Raw genomic sequence first — 21,982 nt, forward strand, 5'->3', positions numbered from 1 at the left:
AACTACAACTATTAAAAATTGTAAATTAATTAAATGAAGCTGAACATATAAAAATATAAATATTAAATGAAAGACTTATAATAAAAAATTACAAAGCTACCTGAAACTAAATAAGTAGAAATATTAAAAATTATTGTAATATTAGAAAACTGGAAATATAAAAAAGTTTGAATAACTAATTCAAAATAATAATAAATGCTATAGTGATATATATATAAAAAACATTGAAATAACACTGGTCTAACACTAAAGGAATAGTTCACCCAAAAATCTGATTCTGTCATCATTTCAGACCTACTTAACTTTCTTTCTTCCAAGGAACATAAGGTACATTTTAGAAGAATGTTCATATATCCCTCCTATATACAATACTGAAGCAGTGACTAATGAGTTTAATTCCAAAAGGAACAACAAAAAAAGCTTTTTTCAGCCTGCAGGTGGATTTTTTTACATTTAGAGGCCATTTACATGACACCATTTTCAAATAAAAACACAAAACCTTTTATGCCTTTGGCTGTCCATTTACACAAAAACAGCATTTTGCGGGCCTGAAAACCTATTTTTTACAGTCTATACTGAAAAAGCAAACTTCAAAAGTGCAAGTTTTTGGAAACTGTACCGTTATCTTCTCTGTGTAAACTACGAAACAAATGCACATTACTCGTTCAGTATTTAGGCGGACAGTTTTTCTTTACAAAGTGACATCGCCAACTACTGGCCTGGCAGCATAACACAGCGTTTTGATCCGTGTGAAATAGGATCGTTTTGACAATGTTGTCATCTGTACGCAAAACAATGCAAAGGAAAAACTTTCAGTTTTTAGTACATCAATATCATATAAACGTACCTTTAAATACTTCAGCTAATTTCACTAATAATAAATTCAATTATAACAATTCAAGTTTAAACGTGTAGATTTTTCAACAATTACAAAATTCAAATGACTAAATACAAAAAATACAAATTATCCCATTAAAAATGTATCTAAATCTAAAATACAAATTTACAAACTTTTGATTAAAATCTATTTGTATTTTTATCTGCTTCTTTTTCTGTTAAAATTATTAAACATTTTTACAGTATATTTCAGTGCAACTTGCAGCAGTCTAAATTAGATTGTGAGTGTTCACTGAATACATTTTTAACACTGACATACCACATGCAAAAATGCCACAATAAAGTAAAACGTAACAGCACGACCAACGTGAATCAATCGTCTTGCTATTCGAAAACAGATTTTCAAGACCGTGGGCCACATGAAGCACATACGTAAACAGACTTAGTCACTGGGTATTTTGAAGGACATGCAGACCGCGTCTCAGTGAGTACTGTAGACTCATGTCTGTCTTGTGGTGATGTGCAAGACCCTGAGAGTGAAGATGCAAAGCAAGCGCCCTTATTTTATCTAGTAGATTTTTATCTAAACAATAAGAAAGTTCCACCAAGATAGAGCCACGAACGCCGTGCTACGTTAGATTTCACAAACGTAATTCCTATCGACCAGCTATCCTATCGACGGCGTTCGTGGCTCGATTAGTCGAGACTGTTTTCCAAGATGGATCCTGCATGTCAACGCGTAATGTACTGCCTTTAAAAAGTATCTTCTTATTAAACTGTCTGTACACTTACAAAGTTCTCAATGCTTCGGTTTGTATGTAAGGACCCTCATTATGTTACCGTGTTAGTGTGAGGCTATTTTGAGCCTTGTTAGTGGTATTAACTAGCGATTTATTTTTACTTACTCTGTGCCCAATATACTACTGTTATGAGCTAATCTGTTTTTAAAGATAAAACTCTTTACATTCGGTTTTCATGAAAACGCATCGCAGGGAACGATCGACTCGGTAACCATGTGTTAATTAACCCCAGGTTCATTTTTCACTTGATTTGTCCTTTAAGTGTACTATTGTTCTACAGAGTCTTCCTCTAAGGATACCTCCCATCTCTGGGCTTTGAGAGCAGCACGCTTTGATGAGGGAAGGGTTTCTGCAGGTAATAAAAAGAAAAGAGAAAAGGAGAACACCAGGGCTTGTGGGTAATTATGGCACAGGCGAGAGCGTTGGAGGGCCAGATGTGTGAGGAATGTTCTGGCTGGATCCGTCGACGGGGGAGGGGGTTAAGAATAGTCGACTCACCGTCTGCAGATGGTTACAGGGCTGTCGAGCCTCCAGCGGTCTATTTTATAACGTTTAGCTCAATGTCACCACCACAACGATGATAAAGATGCAGCACAACCATCAGTTATTTGCGACAATGGCCACGTTAAAAATGAATGGCCGAGATTCATTCACTCAATCTGGCAGCGTCGGCTAATGCCAAAGACATCACAGTGATTGAATGCACTGAAGTAAGTCACATGTTTTCAAAGGTGGAGTTTAGCATGAGAATGATAAATCTGCGACTAACAAAAATAAGCAAGTGGCTAATTGTTTTATCTCATCGGAAAAACAACATTAAAAGTGGAGTAAAGCAAATTAATTTGAAGTTTTATCTTATCTGTAAACAGTACCTTGGACACAAACCCCCACCCCTCATTCGCTCAGTGAGCCCATTAGTTATGTGCTGCTATGGTTGAGCAGTGCTCCAGAACAGCCTCTGTTTGTTCAGCTGTTTCAGACCGGCCGCAGAAACCCTGGGAGGCCGTTGAGAATTCACAACCCCAACTCATCAAATGAAAGAGGAGATGGTGGAGGGAGAGAGGAAGAATGAGAGGGAGATGAAGAGGAAGGATGAGTGCAGTGGAGCCCAAAGATAAGATGACGATCATGATGATGCCTTCTTTTAATCACAGACCGAGAAAAGCTACTTGCCTATGATCTGTGAGAAAAAAAAAAGAAAGAAAAAAAAAGATTTTGGGAAACATAAGCCAGCCCCTATGGAGCAGATTCTGGCACGTGTTGGATATATTGCAGTGAGAACTGCAAATTCATAACTCATACTTTAACCCCAAGGCCCTTTTAACATTTTAGTGCTGGCTTCCACAAAATAAGAATAAGCCAGTTCCTCTAATTTGTTTGCAGGACTGCATGAATTTAAATGCAATGAAAACTGAATTAATGTGTCCGTTGTGTTTCAGCAACCCCTTTTTGTAGTTAACATATATTTAACAGAATAATGGTTTATACATGTTATAGAATGTATTGCTGGTAAATTCAAACACAAGCAAATGCTCAGGGTTCAAAATTACTTTTTAGCATACCTGCCAATGGCGAATAAATATTACAGGCCACGAAAAAGTTTTACTCATGACAATGTGATTATTTTCGCCATTTTTCCTTGCATGCTTGTGCCAAACAGCGCTCTCTTTTCACAAAAAAAAAAAATTGTTCCCCTTTTTTTTAGGGGGGGGGGTTAATGCCAGGAATATTCCACATTTGTCATAAAAAAAAAATTCTTCAAAAGCTGATAAAGCAATATCATTAACCTGATTATTCTTCATAAGGTGGCAATGCAAGGTTATTAAACTGGTTTTATTAAATTTTTTAAGCAACCCTGATCAGCACGCCTAGATTTTTGTCTATTAGCCTCATTTTTTTTTTTTACATGGTCTTCAGCATTCTGTCAGCTTATTAATTGTGTGTGTCTTTTGTACACGTCTATTTACAGTTTGACATCAAGACCAGAGCAAAAAAACAGTACATCTTTGTCATCCAGTACATGCACTTTTTAACTTTGATCAATAGCCTGATACAGTGAAAGCCAGTCTTAAGAAAAGGCTCTCTGTTTGACTGATGAATTTGAGTTTTGCACACTATTTCTGGTCGTGCTGACAGATACATATGTTTTCGTAAGTGCTAAATAGGCAATCTAGTTCCATAGAGCGCAGAAGAGAATGAGTCAGTGTGTCCAGTTAGTGTTGGCATTTATATGTGCTTCCCAAAGCGCTGAACATTTCCCCAGTCATCACCAAGGCCAGCACACAGCCTCTATTCCATCCTGTTGTGTTCCGTCCTAAAGCGAGTGTGGCCTTCCTTAAATGTCATGTCAGCAGCCCATACTTCCCCAAAACACTCCAGATCAGGTGAAAACACCTGAAGTCTGATGATATGCCAATCCACATGAGTGGCATATGGTGGTAAGACCAGTCAGGGTCATAAACCAGCCCATCTAAAATGCTATGCAGTTTTAAGCTGAATATTTTTAGATATTCATTCCATGTTGCATTAAGGCAGCGTTGAGTTTTTTCTTGCGTAATGGACTGATCAAAAAGGAGAACAGAGACAAAGTAAGAAAAAGGCGGGAAACCCACACATCACAGTTGTTTTGAGAGCCAGGTCATTTATTGCCCTCGATTTGCAACGGGTTGAAATTTCAGCCTCGCTAAGCGGGGAAACTCGAACCGATGGTCCAGCTGTCCGCAGGCTGCCGTCCCACAGAGCCTACCGCCACACACGGTTCCCCCCACTCTCTTATTCCATTCATCCCCTCTGTCCCAAAGAAGCAGGTGATCGATTGGAAGAACAGACCCAAACAAAACATGGTCCTGAGTGTTGAGCTGTTGCCCAGAACTCTGTTTCCCTAAACTCTTAATAAAAGCCCAGTTGAGACAAGCTACTGCAGCTAAACAAATCTGTCATCATGCAAAACAGCTGTGTTTGATTCTATTAGTCAGTCATGTCTGACTTTTTCAATCTTATTCATGCTATGGGTGGTTGCTAACAATTGAATTTAGAATTACTTTTAAATTTCAAGTCAATTCCTGAATTTGAATTGAGGTAGCAAACGGGTTTCAGAATTGCAATAAATTGTGAATTTCAATGTGAGGAAGAAAAAATAAAATGATTTGTCATTTTTAACAAAGTTTAGATTTTTAACAAACAATTTAGTTTGAATTTGGCAACTCGTAAAATATGTACGATTTAGCAAAAATCGTAGGAATTCGTACGAGTGAGGTCGTATGAATTGGTACGAATTTGGAATTTTTTTATGATAGACGAAAGTTTCGGAGGCAGTGTGTAAACCTTAAGTCTAAAGGATTCTTCTGTCAATTTTATGGTCCACCAGTAAAAAATAAATAAAAAATCATGTCTGTAGCACTTATCATTACCAAAGACAGATAATTCAAGTAAAACAATTATGAACGACTTTTGGCCACGATCACTAGCCTTTTACGTCTCATAGAAAGCTGGTTAATTCTTTGCTCAAGACTTATGACTAAAGTGCTTACCACTGTGGAACAAGTTGACACTGACCTATGACATGTTATCCATGGTGGCACCAAGACACTAAAAAACACACAAAAAAAGGACAGAGATCGAGTTAAACCTGTCTGCAGATTTGTCAGTTACACAAGATTTGTAAAGAATTTGAGTCAGAGTTTTTATGCTTGTTTGAACTGAGTCACGTCTGAAGTCACCAGTCATGCTGGTGTTATTACACAACCAGAACATGCCAGCTCAGATGGTGAGGGCTATATGGGACAAAACAGCTCAGCATGACAACACTGATCCCAGTAAATTGCACATACTCAGGAAGTAAGACAAAAAAACTCGGGGACTGACTGACAGACTGACAGAACAGCAGATAGATAGAAGACAGACAGACAGACAGGCTGCAGGTTTGGTGGCTGTAACTTAAAAGGGAACTTAAATGGGTTTTATTTGAACACCAAATCAGATTAGCAATTTGGTGTTAGAAACCCTAACCCAAGTTTGTGCAATAACGTGCTTTCCACTAAAGCTTGTGATGGAACTCCACGTTGCCAGAATTCGGTTTGCTTCATCGGTGTGACTGAACAGCCTACTTGAAAAGGTGGTCTAAGGTTCAGTTCATAACCTAAATTACGGAAGTGAACCATAATAGATGACATATAATTTGTATTGTAGCATAATGCATTTCTTAACAAAACTTGCCTTTGAACTCGGCTTCGTACCAAGAAATTCAACCGAGTGTGAAAATAGCTTAAGAAATAAAGAAGACAAATTTAGCCAAACACTGTCACATGCCTGTCCTGTCTTGTGCTGCACATGGGTGTTTGTTATGTTGGGCCATGTGCTCGTGTCTATTGTCTAGCCCCTCCCAGCTTGTTATTTGATTATTGGTTAATTTATCCCACCTGTTAGTCTCATTACCCTCCTTTGTTTGTTCCCCTATTTAGCTTCCTTGTGTTTGTAGTCCTGTGCTGGTTCGTTGTCCGAGTTACCTGTCTTTGATGTTCCTGTCTGTTGATTTTCTGAGTTCTGAGTTTTCTGTATTTTTGTCTGTGTTTGTTAATTAAATCTTCTCTGCACTTGAATCCTCGTCTCTCGCTCACTCGCCCGTGACAGAACGAACCAGCCAAAATGTGGATTCAGCGGAGCGAGATTTTTTCTTCTTCAGAGGAGAAGGGAAATTCCATTTCCCTAATGGAATATTTCTCCAGATGTGTTCAGAGGACTTTGGAGGAGGAGAGCACCATGTCAGACGGTGATCAGATCGGAGGAGGTGGTCCGGTGGTCCCGAGACGGAGGAGGAGAAGGAGAAGGAAGACCTCCTCTGTGACTATTCCGGTGGTCCCAGTTCCGGTGGTCCCGAGTCCGATGGTCCCAATTCCGGTGGTCTCAAGACACAGGAGGAGGAGAAGGGTTCCCTCCATAATTGTTCCGGTGGTCCCAGTTCCGATGGTGCCTGCCGAGCCTGTGTCTTCGGACAAGATGGCCGCCGCCGAGCCTGTTCACGTCACGTCTGCCGGGCCTGTGTCTTCAGACAAGATGGCCGCAACAGAGACTGTTCACGTCACGCCTGCCGAGCCTGTGTCTTCGGACAAGATGGCCGCCGCCGAGCCTGTTCACGTCACGCCTGCCGAGCCTGTGTCTTCGGACAAGATGGCCGCCGCCGCGAGTGTTCACGTCACGTCTGCCGAGCCTGTGTCCCCTGACAAGATGGCCGCCACCGAGAGTGTTCACGTCACGCCTGCCGAGCCTGTGTCTTCGGACAAGATGGCCGCCGCCGAGCCTGTTCACGTCCAGTCTGCCCAGTCAGAGACTGCTCACGTCACGTCTGCCGAGCCAGAGACTGTTCACGTCCCGTCTGCCCAGCCAGAGACCGTTCAGGTCACATCTGCCCAGCCAGAGATGGTTCAAGCCACGTCTGCCCAGTCGGAGATAGATCGGGAGATGCCCATTCTCATGGCCGGGGGGGCACTGATCGGCTATTTAGAGCGTTTAGCTCGGATCCTGGAGACGCCCTTCAAACCTCCAGTGTCTGTTCCTGAGCCGGAGCCAGTGTCTGTTCCTGAGCCGGAGCCAGTGTCTGTTCCTGAGCCGGAGCCAGTGTCTGTTCCTGAGCCGGAGCCAGTGTCTGTTCCTGAGCCGGAGCCAGTGTCTGTTCCTGAGCCGGAGCCAGTGTCTGTTCCTGAGCCGGAGCCAGTGTCTGTTCCTGAGCCGGAGCCAGTGTCTGTTCCTGAGCCGGAGCCAGTGTCTGTTCCTGAGCCGGAGCCAGTGTCTGTTCCTGAGCCGGAGCCAGTGTCTGTTCCTGAGCCGGAGCCAGTGTCTGTTCCTGAGCCGGAGCCAGTGTCTGTTCCTGAGCCGGAGCCAGTGTCTGTTCCTGAGCCGGAGCCAGTGTCTGTTCCTGAGCCGGAGCCAGTGTCTGTGCCAGTGTCTGTTTCTGAGTCTGTGCCTGTGCTTGTGTCTGTTTCTGAGTCTGTGCCTGTGCTTGTGTCTGTTTCTGTGTCTGTTTCTGTTCCTGAGCCGGAGCCAGTGTCTGTTCCTGAGCCGGAGCCAGTGTCTGTTCCTGAGCCGGAGCCAGTGTCTGTTCCTGAGTCTGTGCCTGTGCTTGTGTCTGTTTCTGTGTCTGTTTCTGAGCCGGTGGTGCCTGTTCCTGAACCGGAGGTGTCTGTTCCTGAGCCCTTAGTGACTGCGACACTGGCCATTATGGCCACAGCCATGTGGTGTGTGTGGGCTACGCACACACTTGGACCGGTGGTGTCTGTTCCTGGGCCGGTGGTGTCTGTTCCTGAGCCGGTGGTGCCAGTTCCCGAGCCGGTGGTGCCAGTTCCAGTGCCCGAGCCAGAGGGGCCAGTTCCAGTGCCCGAGCCAGAGGGGCCAGTTCCAGTGCCCGAGCCAGAGGGGCCAGTTCCAGTGCCCGAGCCGGTGGTGCCAGTTCCAGTTCCTGAGCCGGTGGTGCCAGTTCCAGTTCCAGTGGTGCCAGTTCCAGTGCCTGAGCCGGTGGTTCCAGTTCCAGTGCCTGAGCCGGTGGTACCAGTTCCAGTGCCAGTTCCAGTGGTGCCAGTTCCAGTGCCTGAGCCGGTGGTACCAGTTCCAGTGCCCGAGCCGGTGGTGCCAGTTCCAGGGCCAGTTCCAGTGGTGCCAGTTCCTGAGCCGGTGTCGGTTCCTGTTCCTGAGTTGGGGTCGGTTCCTGTGCCATGGTCGCTTGAAGGGTCGTCTACTTCCTGGTCTCCCGAGGGTTCGTCTCCGCCGTGGCCGCACGATGAACTGCCGTCTCCGCCCTGGCCGCCCGAGGGAAAGTCTCCGCCCTGGCCGCCCGAGGGAAAGTCTCCGCCCTGGCCGCCCGAGGGAAAGTCTCCGCCCTGGCCGCCTGAAGGAAAGTCTCCACCCTGGCCGTTTGCACAGCCTGCCCCGTCCTGGCCTCCTGAACCCTGTGGACCACTCTGGTGTCCCAGACATTTTTTTTCCCCTGTCCCGCCCTGGTCTGTCCCTCCCGTCCCGCCCTGGTCTGTCCCTCCCGTCCCGCCCTGGTCTGTCCCTCCCGTCCCGCCCTGGTCTTATGGAGCGTCTGGTAGCCGCTCCGTAGGGAGGGGGTAATGTCACATGCCTGTCCTGTCTTGTGCTGCACATGGGTGTTTGTTATGTTGGGCCATGTGCTCGTGTCTATTGTCTAGCCCCTCCCAGCTTGTTATTTGATTATTGGTTAATTTATCCCACCTGTTAGTCTCATTACCCTCCTTTGTTTGTTCCCCTATTTAGCTTCCTTGTGTTTGTAGTCCTGTGCTGGTTCGTTGTCCGAGTTACCTGTCTTTGATGTTCCTGTCTGTTGATTTTCTGAGTTCTGAGTTTTCTGTATTTTTGTCTGTGTTTGTTAATTAAATCTTCTCTGCACTTGAATCCTCGTCTCTCGCTCACTCGCCCGTGACAAACACTTGTGACTGTTTGTCATCTGCTGAAGCTGTCATGACAAGCTTTGTATGCACATCTGTGCTTCAACATCCGTTTCCTCTCTTGTGCAGTGCTGCGTATATGTCCTGTGGTAAACGAGCTATATGAGACAATTGCTTCAATATGGTTACATACAACTGATATCAATCTTAACTATTAATGTTCATCTAATTATGGTGTTCCTTTCACACTGTCTCTTACTATTCTTTTGGCATTGCACAGGATTGAATGGCAGGATATTACATGAAAGAGTGTGTGCAGGAACCCTTTCTTTGTCTTTCTCTTGCTCTAAATCTTTAGTACTCGCTTTTTCCTCACAAACACTCGAGGCAGAGTAAGACAGACAGTAGCTGCATTATCAGGCAGATGACTGGACGGCAACAGTGGCCTTCCCTCTGTCACACATAGTGAATTAGGGACCTCGGGTGGGACAATGAGGGATTGTTCTCTTTAAGTTCATAATCTTTCACGTCTCCACTGGAAGCCAGAAAGGCTAAAACAGCAGGAACGGTAAGAGGCAGAGAAATCTTATCTGATCATTTGATTTTTAGGTTATTCAAAAATGATGTTTTATTAAAGTTTGTGAGGATCACGTTCAGATAATCTACCCAATCAGCACGAGAGAAGGCATATATAGCCGACTTACCCACCTACCCTGGGATCGGGCCAAATTCCGACAGCACACCAAATACGCATATTCTGTATCTGTTTATATGCAAGTGTGAACTCGTGAAATTAAAGTTCTGTCATTATATCAGTAAATGCAACTCACTAACTCTCATTAATTTGCAACCAACATGTTAGCTAACTCTCATTAGAGTATTAGACTTTTAGGTTAAGGTTAGGAGAATAAGTTGACATGGACTTGCAAAGTTACTTATACAGTAGTGAGTAGAATGTCTGTTGGGGACCATCAAAATAAAGTGTTCAAAATAAAAAAAAAGGTGTTAAAATAAAACAGACAGTCTACTAATACTCTAATGACTGGTAGTTGACCTGTAGTTGCAAAGTTACTCATAGTTAGTAGAATATGTAAAGTGCTACATTTTTCAAAAGATCTCTTCTACAGAAGATAGTCATAAGCCCAAAGTACACTTTGGTTTTTAATAGTACATTAGGGTATGTGTACAAAAAAAGAAATAAAGGAGACAGAACAACCAACTTACTGAAGTTTGCAACAACAATAGACACCTGTGTGAGGTGGTTAAGAGATACACACAACTCTAGTTTAAATGAGTACAAAGACATTTTATCTATCATTTTGGAGATAAATAGCATACTGGATACTGTTCATGCAAGCTATCAAGGCTATACGTGTTGAACTGTACACGTTGGACTGTAAAGCGTTCATGTCAAAACTGAAGTAATTTGGACTATACATGTTTGGAACGATGACAGAATTTTCACTTTTGCATGAACTATCCCTATATCCCTTTGGGTGAATTATAGCTAGTCATCAGTTTATCTTGTCTGGGCTGTCTCAGTAGGGTAATAATAGAAAATGCTATTATTAAACAAATTACACTTAATACATAAAAAATGTCCTTCATTCTGCTTAGAAAACTTTCTCTTAGGGAGTGTTAGAACGTAACTGTCCTGTAATGGCCAGGCTGGCATGGGTTCTAATTGTATATGGTGCAGGGCATGAACTGGAGAAGAGGAGAGGAAATCGGGAGAGGAGGATGGGGGCCAACAGATGTTTCAGCTTTGAGTTTTTGGCTGGAAAGGGCAATTATGAGGCACTCTTAATGACGCTGGCAGCCGCCCCATAAACCTGGTTCAGTGGAAGAGCTGCTCATTAGGGTGACCCACCAAAAAACACTGCAACCTGTCCAAACTCTTCCATGTCCCCCCAAGCCAACCAAACACGCCAACGTCACGGCTACAGGAAGCACAGCTGCAAGAGTTGGGAACTGTACGGGTCCCATGGAATATGCAGACGATGGTGTTTGAGCATGTGGATCTAGGGTAACAGTAAAGCGCTCTAGACGGGAAGCGAGTGGCGTAATGATGTAGGTTTTCCATTATGCAGGTCTGTGCGCAGAGGTGTTGGAAGCTGGTGGACCAGACTGCAGAGAAAATGATAAACGGAGAGAAGGGAGAGGTGGGGTGACTGAGGGGGGTGTTGGGGAATTGGGCACATTAAAAAACTGAGTTAAGAGCCCAATATAAGACATCCTGTAATTTACACGACTGATTTTCCCACTCGTTCATACATATTAACTTCACCGGGCGCCATAAATCTGTTTAACGACCACAAGGCTCAGCACCAACATGGCTACCTCTACAAGGGGCTTCGGCTTCAGTGACGGCAGGCAGACTGCGACATGTTCCCTAGCGCAGGGGTTTACGAGAGATCTCCCCCATTCTCATGCACCTTGGCACGGCTAGACCTCAAACCTGTCTTTCTAGGCGAAACCGCTGGCACACGAAAGCGCTTGGCATGGGCCCTGCTATTGAGTTTTCATGAAAGTAGGTCACTGCAAAGCTCCCGTTAGAGCTGTGGAGCATGAGGGAAAGAAAATAAATAAGGAGATGAATGAAGATAGAAAGAAGATACCAGCAACTTCCTATCCAGCAGTATGGGAGGACACATAGGGACAGGAAGTTACGCAATATACTGATAACGGTATTGTCTTCTGCAATCTTGAGACACCTTTGAAATGACAGCGAGAGAGTAGGAAACACGTTTGCTAGCCATATGTTGCCATTGTTGTGGTTTGCTATGAGAACAAGCTGTGCTTGGCAGCTTTATTGGATCTACAATAGATTTACTCTACAAAGTACAATTTAAAATGTTAAAGCTCAACTACATGAGGTTTAGGTTAAGGCTCAACATGCACTGGTTTTGGTCAGTCTGGACATGGAAAGGTCGAACCTGTTGAGAACGTAAAAATCTCAGTCAAAAGATTCAGCTGAAGCTGACGCATGTGTCTTCCACATGTTCAGAAGAATTAAAATAAAAAATAGCAGAAAGGTGCTATGGATCTGTGAAATAATTTTCATCCTAATTCATCTTAGCACATGTGTCTTTCCAATGCTGGACTTAACGGACACTTCATTTTCCATGTGTTTGATCTTGCACCCCATAGGTTTAACAAATCATTTGGGTCATGGAACTTTTAGGATCATTCACTCCCTCCGTCTTATTCCTGTCCATCACACATGTGGTTATCCTCCAATATCCCACAATTCCCTTGTGCCATCTCAGATACCACATGGAATGGCGTAGATGGATGACATTTTAACAACCCAACGTGGAACAACGATTCTGAGAAAGAAAACTCAGAATTCTGTGGAGTAAATCTAAACCTAGTATAATCAAATATAAAAATAAATCTCTACAAACTAAAATGAGTCATTTTAAATGCTACAAATTAAATGTAGGCATTACAACATTATAATGTAAGTATGAAAACTGGATATTCATTTTGAAAGATTACGGTAACACTTTGCAATAAGGTTCCATTTGTTAAAATTAGTAAACAAAACAATTCTAAAGCATGTATTAATCTTATTTCATGTTAATTTCAACATTTACTAATACATTGTTAAAATCAAAAGTTGCTTTCTGTGGAGTTCTTGGGTTCTTTTTTTGCAGATTCCAATTCTAATAAAGTGTATATTATCAAATCATCTAATTACAGTAAAATGGGAGTACTAGATCGGATACAGGACATCAGGACAGCACTCCTCATGTCTCTTTCCCAATATGCGAGGCCAGATGGGAAAAGAGAAAAACACTGATTTTACGTGACAGATCCAAAGTCTTGGATTTCAAAGAACACAGACACCAACAGGTGTGTTAGATCACATTGTGGAGAGATTCAATTATACGCTGCGTGCATATGCACACACAGACACGTGCGAACATTCAACAGCCTGGACATTCTGGCAGATATTTTTATATACGAGCATGTATTTTCAGCATGTAACATTTTTTGGCAATTAGAATGAAATAAAGCACTTTTCAGTTCAGCTAAAAAAAAATAAAAAAAAAAGTTTAATTCACGCTTGTCCGCACGTGAAACTACTCATATCTGTATTCAGACAAAAATAATCACTTCCTCCTCTGCAACACCCAAACACCCGCACATATCAAAACAGAGCCAGGCCACTGTCAGTGCGTAGGATAGAACTCATATCAAAATCCCCTTACGATCACGTGAATCAATTGGGCTGTTATGAAACCAAATCAGAAGTTAATTTTTAATTATTTGTATACTGTACAAGTTGATGTGTTTACAGAGTCTCATCTGAAAATGTTTTAAAGAAGTCGAAACCAGTCGGTTTGGAAATGTTGCAGTAGCATGTAGCAACTCTTTTAACCACGATATGACTAAGCTAAACTTAACTTATAACCAGTATAAAACATCATTCTCGCAGCATTCAAAACACATATTCATCACTATGGAAGAGTATAAAAAGAAGAAGGGAAAGAAGAAGTGGATAGAGGACAGTGCACTTGATAAAAGGAAGTGAGAGTGTTTCAGTGCAACATCTGCTCCTCCTGTGGCCCGTCTCACGGCGAGCCGCTCTGTTTGTCTACGGGTCACAAACGGCCAAAAAATACAAACACCAACAAAGGCATTCACGGACATGCGGACGCATAGAAAGCCAAGTTAATAAGTAAACAGGCAATGCTCCATATCTGATTTGGCATGGATGGAACTAGTCTCACAGAGAATAACAAAGGGGAGTGACAAAAATCAATGTTATCTTTTCATTTGGAAGGGAGAAGGCAAAAAGTGACGAGGGCCCACGTCAAGAAAGGAAGCGAGGGAGAGAAAGCCCCCTTCTGACTGCTTTAAACCCACATACATCTCCCCTGCTTAGCTTAACCTCCCTTTCTCTTGGCAACACAAAGTCCTGCACAAAGAATTCCAGCGTTCAGCCAAAGGTAAAAAACAGCTAAAGCTCCACCTCCCAGTTTGATAGACAGTTGCCCATGGAAACATGAGCTTGATAGATTTAACCTGTACTGAGGCTGGGATCTGTTGTAGAAAATACCCAGATATAGTATTTGTTGCAAAAACTCAAAACATTAGTTTGAGTTAGCATGGTGACTTCTTTTAGAAATGGGCTAATTTGATTTAGCATAGCCGCGATGCTACAAGGGGACTTTTTACCATGTGGGCGTCCTTATTAGTAGTCCAAAGATGCTTTCTAACTCATTCACTGCTTTGTTATTCCACATACACACTCTCTTTAGCACTGTTCCGAAACCTAGCGAGCTTTGCCTTGCTGTCTGCCAAAGCCTTCTAAGGCAGCAAACTACATAAAATGGACCATTAAGTGACTGATTTGGAACATTCTACATTAGCGGCAAATGTAGACACACAAATAGAACACTTTACGTGAAGTCACCCGATTTACAATTGATTTGATGTTAGCATGTTGCTAAGCTAACAAACACAATACTTTCAATACTAGCAACAAAGAAAAAGCCGTTAATTTCTAACAGTTATACAGGGGCTACGTGGAGTTCTGATCAAAGGTTATTTGAACTTTTTATTATCGATATTTAACTGTTTGCATTTAAATATTTCATCGGGCGAGACTAAACAATATTCGTCTGAATGTAATGTATTCTAATCCGAATATGTGTGATAGGAGAATTGTCAATAATTTTTGTGTAACTTTATCTTACAAACATGTACCTGCTACATTGAGCAGACTTTTATACAATAAGAAAGCAATTACTGTAAGTTAATACTCAAGCCTTGGGCAATTTATAATATGCTTCCTTCAGAAGTACTGGCAGCTATTTGTCCCAAATGGATAGCTATTCATTCATTATTCACACATCCCACAATAGTCAATAAGTGGAAAGTAAATGGTCTTGCTTTCACGCTCCTTACCAGGAGATGTAAACAAAAACTGCTTCATAAACAAATTGAATGTTGAGCTATTGTCACTTGCAAAAAAAAAAAAACATACCCAGGCATCACTGACAGTGAACAGACATGCACTTACTGTTAATAAAAATAAAAATATTTAAAATAAATAAAAATAAAATTAGAATTAATTATATTAGCACTATTTTATCTATACTTTTCATTATTATATATATATAAAAAAGATTTTACAACATTTCTCCTGACATTTCAGGTTTTGCAACACTGCTTTTCTTTCTCTTACAAACATATAAAACTGATTGAGCAGAGGTTAACTTAAGCTGATCCATCTGTTTGGACTGCATCAAGAGAACGGACATGCAGACAGGGCCCAAATCACCCACGCCACATGACACATACACACACACACACACACACACACACACACACACGCACGCATGCACACAAGCCCGCCAGCATACTAAACATAGTGAAGTGCTAGAACTGGACTTCTCGCTCATCACCCGCTTTCATCTTGGCGTTGGCAGAACTGTTCATTTTCAACGCGAGCCCACATTTGTGTCTGGTCTGGCCACTTCAGAACGACTGATGTACTCTTTACAGCTCCCTCCACCACTGCGGCTGCACTGGGCCAAAGCCACAGGCGTGCAGGAGAATCTGATAGTCGTGGAACCCGCGCTGCTCTCTCTCTGTGCTGGAATGCATTTTTGCAGCACTGCACTTTTCACCATATCAGGGGAATGATTGGAGGTCCCCACCAGAGCGATCAACTTCCATGTTCAGCCAGACAACCAAACCACCCACTCACTCACAGACACAGACACAGACACACACACACACACACACACACACACACACACTCTCCCTCTGACACTGGACAACCTCAGCAGATTGAATGTGTGCTCACAAACATATGATTCACATGCAGAAAATGACAGTTTTTTGGAGTTCGGGTTTCACTTCTGCGAATTCTGGTGCTTACATTTCAAGAAATCATCATCAGTTTAGCTAACAAAAACACACGTACACATTGAAACACAAAGTATAATGGTCCAAGAACAAGTTAAAGGAATAGTTCATTCAAAAACATTTAAACGATTCACAATACTAACTATCATGAAGCTTTCACATTCATGAGATTTCATGAGAAAAGTGAACATGAGAACTCAAGAACTTGTTCTTGGAGTCATATCTTTTCAATGATCTAGTTTGCTGATCTAGTTCACAAAAGCAGTCTGATTAAGTTTTTTCAAGAATTATACTGATCCTGATCACTAACTGACTCAACAGTCTGGTCACAGGGGATGACTTCAAAAACTTGAAATACACTTGAAAACTTGAATTAAAGAACAATAATGGTGCTTTTTTGTATCTAATATCGGTCTCTCGTCTGAGATTGAAAACTGTGATTTATGGATACAGAGAAAAAGAAGGTGAACAAAGCAATCACTATTAAGATGTGTATGTTCTGTGTAGAAACTGTGTGCATGTGAAAAGACAGTTTGCCATTTAAGACATAAAATCTATGAAACCTCAAGATCATGAATATGAATTTGTCTGACTTTTTTATGTTAAAGCCTATACTTCACTTGATGGTCTACAAAGAGAGATATCCCCCCTTTAACATCCTCTGGGAACTGTTACATCGCCCCCTGCTGGATCAACTGCTATTAGCTCTGTTTTCAAGCTGTCTTTTCTACAGGTAAACTCCGTTAGCCTCTCAGATATAATTAAAAACACTTTTATATCCCTCTCATCCTGGCTAAGCTCACAACCTTTGTCCTGCAGAGAGTTCCATCACATGATTCAGTACCTTTAAACGGCCTCAATCTTGAATACAGCCCACGACAATAATTTGTCGGTTGTGAAACAAAGCACTCACAAAATTATGATGTATGACTTTTTCCACATTTTACAGCTCCTCACACAGGCCATGAAATATCTCAATGAGACAGGTTGAGGACACATAGAGTGTCCGAAACTTTTGACAAGAAATAGATTGTGTTTGGAGCATGGTTTTGCCATTTGCACTGCTTTTCTCTGTATCTAGCCATCTCTCTTTTTCCCTGAAGGTGAATGGGGGAATCTGACACCACAAACATGCACCACACCCTATTTAACTCCACACATCCTCATTTAGTTTTTTCAGAGCATAAAAGGGGCAATAATCTCAGCTATATCAGAATCATTGTAAAGATATATAGGCAAGGGAAATAGACAGCTGTATTTTGCCCTGATTCGTTATCACTGCAAAACTCGGAATTCCCCACAAACTTAAAAAACAACTATATATTTACTTCATAATAACACTCAAAACTGAGAAACTCTTAATTTGGGGAGTGTAAAAATGCTTTTCCTTGACTGTGCTCCAAATAACATGCTATTTTAGACTAAATATGCATAGTCTGAGTATATGGCTATATGTGAATTTCTAATGTACATAAAAACATAGATATGGCCACATTTATAAGCTATAGCTGTATTTTTTCCATGTTATACACAGTTAATGTTTATTCATACAACTACGTTTTATGCATTCTAGATGCATTCTCGAAAAAAATAACTTAATACCTATGCATTGCTGCTTCTCAAATTAGGAGGATTTTCAGGGATTTTTTATATTTTAACTGGAAAAGACGACAAAAAAAATATTTGTGAAGAGCAGAAGTCTTTGCAATGAATTTCTAGACTTCTGCTCCAGCGTTCTAAAAGCAGAAGGCGTACAGGAATATCTTGTCAATTTGTTTTTCAAGAGCATGCGGACTTTACATTTCGGCACTTATTTCATTGACTTCACGAGTTGCCTGATGGCGGGGATTCCCCAGCACTGTATTGTCATGAGATGATAATGGCGGTGGAAGCTGCTTTCCAGTGCATTCCAATTTTAATAAACTTGTTGAAAATCATTTTGTTTGTGTCCAGCAATTTCCTTTCTCTCTTTCAGAACAAAAATGTTTTGTTCTTGCATACTGCGTTCAGTATCGAATGCTGTTTTTATGAATTGTATGCAGTATGGTAGGCAGTATGGATTGAATCCAGGCCCTGGCTCTCATTTCAGCTCGTAAATCTCACTGTGAGCTCTACAGCCAGTTCTGTGCAGCCGCTGAAGGTAATCTTATTGTAAAATATTTTAAAGTCCCAAATTACGTCCAGTTAAATGCAGATCTCACACCAAGTTTTACATCAACTTCAGCATGAAACTGTTGAGTAAAGACCTTGGAACATATAAAGATGCTCAGTCTTTTCCAAATATTTTTCTTACTTTTATAAAGAAACATTATCACTGGCAAGTGTGGTGGAAAAAGAGTATTACAAGCCTTTGTTACAAGCAAACATTCTGGCTTGTTCACTTGTCAATCAGCGAGTTGTTCAAGACGAAATAATGGATGAGCCGTAATGAATTGACTGGAGATTCCCCAGTGGTTTTAAGAAGGCGTGTGCTTACTGGTTTGATGGTCTGATTTCCAAGAGAACAATAGGTAGAAGAGAACACTACCTGATAAGGAAGTGAGAGGCACTGCTGTGATTTGTTTTTCCCAGCATGCTCAGAGAGCGTCCCATTCAGGTATGGTGACTCATCAAGTGCTCAGAACTGTGACAAAGTTTGTCTCAGACAAACAGCCACAACAAAACACACAGGGCAGGCGAAAGAAAGCGACAGGGACAAACACTGTGCATCTTCAAACAAGTGATCCATCGTATGCACTGGGCTGACGTACGGTCTGAAACTTTCGAGTCACTTACCACAAATCCTACTTAACCACTGAAGTAGATCTAACATCACATTTTACTATACTATGCAATGACAAGACCTACGCACAAGCGGGAAACGCGTCGGTCATGTTGAAAGGGATGAGATAATGGCCACAGTCTTATCTGAACAAACACGGGAATGGTTATACCACCCTCATTACATCTCCTCTGATCTCACACCTGCTTCAGACATCCATAAATTCTCCCATATACAGCTCAGCAATTCAGCTTCATGTAAAAGGAAACAGCGTCCTTATAAACACTAACTTAACAAAACACAGGCCTACATAGATTCACCTGGACACTATTGACCCAAATACAAAACAAATGAGTGTTTAGAAGTCACAGTGTGTGTGCGTGTAACTTTTTGAGAGTGTACTTGATGTTACTGGATGTAAACAGAGATCGTCTGTCCATAATATGAGGAAATAGACTCTAGCTTAAGTCAAAGGTGAGTCTACGAAAACATCTCAAGGACCATAATTGCGGATATGCTGTTAGTGAGATGTTATCGCAAAGTTTTGTCTCAAGACATTGTTTGGATTTGCGTGTCATGAATTGATGTTTTCCAGTAACACCCCCTTCCACCAGTATCAAGAAATCATGACTCATCATCGCAGCAACTTTTGCTACACTGACCACAGACACAAACAGCTCAAATCCGACCTTAAAAACCCCAAACAGGACTGAAAAGGTCTTGATCCCTTTTAATGGAGGCGACAGACCCTCATTGTCCAGACTGGAGATACTAGATAGGACAGATTCAATGTCTAGTGTTAGACCGGTCACGTATGCTTTGAACACGACGCAGGCTGTGCGAGCAGGCAGGTTAAGATGGATCCAGATGGGCCTGAGGGTTGGGGGCGAGGGGTCGAGGGAAAGGCACGGTAGAGATACGTAAACCTGGACGATCTAAAAACCGGGTGGTCTGTTATGTGGCTGAGGAATGTGAGGATCGCAGGAAAAGCAGACGCTCAGGAAAGCTGAGGAGCCCACATCAAACGTGATGACCAGGCGGGCGAATGTAGAGGTGACCCGATACAGCGTGTGTGCGTCTGTGTATCACCGACAATATGTCGGTCGCACGCTGCTCAAGCTGCTGTTCGTTGGATCACAGCAACCATTCTCAGATCTGTTACAGGGTCCCACGGGAAGAAAGAGCCACCCACCCACAGTGCCACTGTCAAGAGCATCAGCGCGCTATCTCTGAACCTTAAGTACAAACATATGACCCCTGATATCTGACCCTAATATGACCCACATTATACAGTTCATTGATCTCATAAGAGTGCTGAAAAACTTTCCTACAGAAAAAATACAAATATACGTTTTTTTGTTTTGTTTTTTCAAATGTTTGTGCCATTAGGTTGGTATACAATAACTAACTCTTTTAAATGTTGCTCTGTCATGACAGTTGACATTAAAAGAGAAAATTTACCATAGAAGTAGACAATATATGCTAATGTAAACTATAGCGCCCCTTGTGTTTACATGGAGACCCCAGCATGTGTTGTTCTGACACATTTTGTGAGACAACTACATGTGAAATTGAACTTAAGCAGCTATAAGCGTTCCTGTTCACATACTAGCATGTAGTCAGGCCTAATTTCTGGAGCTAGCTGCTTTAGCATGAGGCTACTTTTGTCCAGGACATTTCTTTCTTTAAATACTCCTGTCATACAACTGTTTTTAGTTAAGCGCCCATTGTTTTGTTTTGACAATGGCTCATCTTTTCAGATGTAATCTTTTCCCCATCTTCAATGATAAAACCAAGAACAAGGTCAGGCAGGATTAGGCCCAGTAAAAATATTTTTCCCTTATCAGTATTTTGTCTTGTTTTGAGTAAAATATCTAAGGGTTAAATCAAGATTAATTTAATGTGTAAGATAATGGCCTGGTTTCACAGACATGGCTTAGATAAAGCCAGGATTATGCCTTAGTTTAATTAGGACATTTAAGTAGCTTTTTCATAAACATGCAGTAGGAAAAAAACATCACTGGTGTGCATCTTGAGACAAAACAATGGTACTGACATATTTTAAGATATATCAGTGCAAGTTGCTTTCAGTTAAAACATGCATTTTAATTTGACTTAAGCCTTGTCGGTGAAACCGGCGGTAAATATTTCTGGAAACGTTTTAATTGAATATATATTAAATTATTTGATAAATTATACACCCATATATATTTTTTTGTTTTGAACATAAACTTAGATTTATGCTAAAAACAAGAAAATAATGATGAAGAAATAAAATTAACTGATATTGTTATCAACTGATATGAATTTGTTTTGAAAAAACATGACCGAACTCTGATTAGGAAAAAATATGTACAGCTTTTTGCTCTGCCTGTTAACTCAACCTAGTTTCCTTTCATTGTCATTGGGGTGAAAAAGATGATTGACATCTTAGAAAAGCAAGAACAAACATGAATGAGGAGGCGTAGCAAGCTTATTAATAAGATAGGCTAAATGTCAGTAGGTGTGTGTGTGTGTGTGTGTGTGTGTGTGTGTGTGTTTGTGAAATCAGTTTATCAGTGACAAAATAAAAGCCCCAAAACACAGAGCCATCTTAAAAGAGTTTTCCCACTGTTACATAACAATATATTTGGGCTTTGCTCCCTCTGTCTGGTGACAATCAAATCCTACTGGGAAGCACCTCATTGACTGGTAAGCCTCACAACTATTGGCAATCAAATGTAAAGGCCTGTTTCATAGCCCTAGTTACAGAAACAAAACATGATTTCTGTTATACTCATATAGTGATCTGCGATAAGAAGATCAGTTGGCTTATGCATATATCTTATGCAACATCAATTAATCTTTAACAATAAACAGATGAGGTGATAGTACTTGGGTTAGTAAAATTGTAATAAAACTGATCCTATTGACAGCTGTGATTTATTCACATGTAAGATATCACTCAACCTCATCAGTCGCATGCACACAAAAAAAGGTAAAAGGCCTATCTATGGCTTTGACCTGACCTAAACCTTGGAGCCGCTTCAAGTCGAACACACCTAAAAAGCTTGTGGAAAAACTGTAGTCGATAATTAAAATGTAACAAAGGTGAGCGATGATTTCCAACAAGTTGCTCAGGGGAACATAGTGACAGCAAAACCCTGTCCTGAGGGAAAAGAGCCAACACTGAACCAAACTCAAACTTGCTTCTGATCCAAGAACAACATTCCAAATGTAAGCATGGTCTTTTTTTAAACCAAACTAAATCACACTTTTTACAATCTGAAACTTTTTATAGAAACCCAAATGAGCCTCTCGCT

Source organism: Scardinius erythrophthalmus, assembly GCF_964197995.2.
Source record: "Scardinius erythrophthalmus genome assembly, chromosome: 19".
Classification (NCBI taxonomy): Eukaryota; Metazoa; Chordata; class Actinopteri; order Cypriniformes; family Leuciscidae; genus Scardinius; species Scardinius erythrophthalmus.